This window comes from Penaeus vannamei, chromosome 22, assembly GCF_042767895.1.
Source record: "Penaeus vannamei isolate JL-2024 chromosome 22, ASM4276789v1, whole genome shotgun sequence".
Classification (NCBI taxonomy): domain Eukaryota; kingdom Metazoa; phylum Arthropoda; class Malacostraca; order Decapoda; family Penaeidae; genus Penaeus; species Penaeus vannamei.
In genome coordinates, this window is record NC_091570.1 from 2,540,147 (window position 1) to 2,544,203 (window position 4,057).

At 36.1% G+C, this 4,057-nt stretch overlaps 2 non-coding genes across 2 annotated transcripts; both read left to right on the top strand.

Moving 5' to 3' along the window:
- Positions 1-1,515: 1,515 nt before the first annotated feature.
- On the top strand, positions 1,516-1,597 carry TRNAL-AAG (transfer RNA leucine (anticodon AAG)). Its single transcript has one exon. It is a non-coding gene; the product is annotated as a tRNA-Leu (tRNA).
- Positions 1,598-2,967: 1,370 nt separating this feature from the next.
- On the top strand, positions 2,968-3,049 carry TRNAL-UAG (transfer RNA leucine (anticodon UAG)). Its single transcript has one exon. It is a non-coding gene; the product is annotated as a tRNA-Leu (tRNA).
- The last annotated feature ends 1,008 nt before the right edge of the window (positions 3,050-4,057 follow it).

Here is a 4,057-nt window from a genome sequence, read left to right on the forward strand (position 1 = left end):
TTTAATCTAACAAGATTAGATATATATTAAATTGATTATTATTAAATGAACAAGATTGAATATCATTTATCATTGCATATGTTTGTAAATTAGTTTGCTTCCGTTTTAATTTTTTTAATTGTAAAATCTGCGATAAAGCGAATAGCCTGTATCTGTGTGTGTGCATGTATGTAAATACACCAGACCCTGGGATTCCATTGGAGATACCCGTGGCGGGGGCGGTTGCCTGCTGCAGAAGGACAATGCGGAAGACGTGGAGGTTCGATGAGCTTTTGTCAGAGGCTCCCTTCTCCAGGAGATGATTGGTTTACGAAGCCGAGAGGAAGGAGAGACTTGATACAATTCTTAAATGATAGATATTAAATGAAATAATAAATATTAAATAAATAGTAGAAGACACTGTTTCTGAAGACTTGTTGCTTTCTGTATTGATGCATATATACGTACATGATTTATGCATATATATATATATATATATATATATATATATATATATATATATATATATATGTGTGTGTGTGTGTGTGTGTGTGTGTGTGTGTGTGTGTGTGTGTGTGTGTGTATAAAGAATTGATGCAAATATATATACTTAATACATACCTACACAATACATATATACGATTTGTTTATTTTATCATTGACGTTCAGTATATGAAATCTTAAGTAGTAATTCCAAACGCAGTATTAGCTCTTCATCTTGTTTAAATGGCCTCACTTCACCAATACATGTGCGAATCCTTCAGAGCAACCCTTTCATTTCCCAAATAAGCGTTAATTGACGATAACGACTTGATATAATACTCGGATGACTATTAGATTTATATCACCCGGAAGTACAATTAATGTTTTACACGTTCTCACTGGAATTTTTTTTTTTTTTTTTTTTTTTTTTTTTTTTTTTTTTTTGCTACTCGGATTATATAATTACCAACGTTTTTATGAGATTGACTGGGATTACTTCGCTTCTAACGTTTTTTTTTTATTGTAGTATATTATAAGCCGGCGTTAGTCTTTATGTTTACAAATATATATTACCATGGAACTAATGGACCCCCCCCCTCCGTTTGGTATATTAGTATTGGAGGGTCAACAGATTCTACGGATGAATATTGCCAGATTTCACTTAGTTTTATGATCTAGATTTACACTGTAATACTATTATATAATGCTTTGACCATGCATCAAATGTACCACAGCTTGCCCACGCCTGTGCAGTTAGCCAGGGTGGTAAGTAAAGGACTAAACTAAACTAAACTCTGAATTATATTTGTTAATCGTGAATTTTTGGTAAAGGTTAGAGAAAAATACTATATCATTAGTTTCTACGCCTTTTGTGCGTGTGTGCATTTGTTACATTATTAAGCAGTCCTTTGTATTCCTCTAGTAAAGGTTTTGTAAAAGTAGTAAGGTGAAACCGGAAATGATTTTCGTACAGTACAAAATTATTTCGAAATCATTAGCATCGTGCGAACTGACAGACGATTGACATAGTGACAAAGGCTGTGAACATCAGAAGGTAGCGTGGCCGAGCGGTCTAAGGCGCTGGTTTAAGGCACCAGTCTCTTCGGAGGCGTGGGTTCGAATCCCACCGCTGCCAGGCTTTTGGCACTTCACCTGTGGATCTGATGAGTCATTAGAGATACGGCGTGGGGCCAAAGGGAAATCATAGTGGGTAGATATGTATGTCAAATGTTCTTATCGCCAGCCTGAGCCTGCATGAGCTATTAAACCGATTTGCAGAATCCTCTTATGTACAATTTAAAAGTATTCACACAAGCTGCACTGAACATCATTTACGAATTATCATTTCGCTTGGCATGGATCCTTTGTCTGAGCACTGCTGTTAAGTAGGTTCTAAATTTGAAAAAAAGAATAAACATGGAGCTCTATAAATGTATATTAATTTAACATTCAATATTCAAAGTTTGCATGAAGTCACTCCTCCCTCTCCGCCTCGTACACCAGTCTTCTCCGCGCAAAGGGAGCCTCTGACCGACGCCCACCGAACCTCCTCGTCTTCCGCATCGCCCTTCTGCGGCAGGCAACCGCCTCCGCCACAGGCATCGCCAACGGGACCCCAGGATGTGGTGTGCACAAGGGAACATCGCCGTTTAATAGACTTGGCGTTTGTGGAACAGGAAAGCCTCTTGAAACCTGAGAAACGGGCGTGATATCCACATCAAAGGAGACCGTAAAGAGGGAATCTGCTGCAGTAGTCATCGTACAGTATTCAGCCCCGAATGTGATGAAATGTGTGTGATCTGACATTTAACCTGAATGTTTCACCGTGTATCCCTGAGTCAGGTAAGGCCATCGGAATTGTTTACAAAATATGTGAATGAATCATGTCACTCGTTTCACTTAATTCCTTCCGCTATTTATTAAGATGTCAGAACATATCTTACAGGTTATCAAAGGTCATCTACAGAAGAATATGATTGACATTTTCTGTTTCCATTTCAGACCACATTCACTTTTTACTATCTACTGTAGAGTTACCTGAGAGAAATAACTATATTTACAATAAGTGTATATTGTGGAAAGGTATGAATGAGAACGAATATCTTCACAATACAAGATATTCGTTCTCATTCATACCTTTCCACATTTGTCAACATGAATACGGTTCATAAGTGTATATATCGTCATTCTAACATGTTCTTATACAAAATGCTTTCTTTCCAAATTTCCGAATGCATCAAACGAAACTGATCATATTTTTACGTACACATTATATCCCGGGATCACGTTGGAGATGCTGTTGCCTATTGCAGGAGGAAAATTTGATGTATTTTATGCTAACTACAAAACAATTATCAAAAAAATAAATATCTATCTGAAAAGTAAATGTTTCTCTTTCTACCTAACGTAAAGGTAGTAGTTTCTTTTCCCTTTTATTAGCAATGGAATTCAAGAGCATGCATCCGGTCTTAGTTTAAAACAGTGGCAATGCAACATAGATCAACAGGTAGCGTGGCCGAGCGGTCCAAGGCGCTGGTTTTAGGCACCAGTCTCTTCGGAGGCGTGGGTTCGAATCCCACCGCTGCCAGGGCTTGTGGCACTTCCCCTCTGACCCTAAAATGTCATTATAGATACTCCGAGACGCGAAAAGCTATTTCCAGTGAGACCGTGTAAACGTGTAAAACATTACTTATACTTCCGGACATTATAAAACTAATAGTCATACATAATATAAAACTAATAGTCATACATAATATAAAACTAATAGTCATACATAATATAAAACTAATAGTCATACATAATATAAAATTAATAGTCATACATAATATAAAACTAATAGTCATACATAATATAAAACTAATAGTCATACATAATAAAAAATTAATAGTCATTCATGTATCTATATTAGGTTGCTATCGTCAGTTGGTTCTTGTTTAATTTATGAAAGGTTTGTTCAGAAGGATTCACTCATGCAAGCAGCAAATGTCTGCATCTTTGAAGTCAGGTCCTGTAAACATAATGAAAAGATAATACTGCATTTGCAAGCTCTACTTAAGATTTCATATACGGAATGTTTGTGATAAAATAAACAAAACGCATGTATATGTGTATTAGGTATGTAGGTTTGCATTTATGTATTATATATCTACTAAAAGTTTTATAAAATCACTCCTCCCTCTCTGTGCTTCGTACACCAGTCTTCTCCGCGTAATTTTTATATCAAAAGAATCATACTATATACATACATGAACACGTACATATACAAAGTATTCTCTTTACTTTGGCAAACATCTCATATAATAGAGATTATAATTTTACGATTTGAAAACTGAAATGGAAACAAAGCCAATTCACGAACATATGCGAAGATAACTGATACTTCCTTTTTGGATTATTACTAATAGTCATAAGTTGGATTAAATTTTACCACGTGGTGTTTAACCATGCTGAGTGAGATCAGTAATATAATATGTCGCCTGACCTTACCTGACTTCTGGGCTACGCGGTAAAACACGCTACTTAGAGGCAAGTCACGTCACATTTCTTCACATTACAAAGGATATGAACAAGATGATTCCTGCTTTTGCTCTCAAAT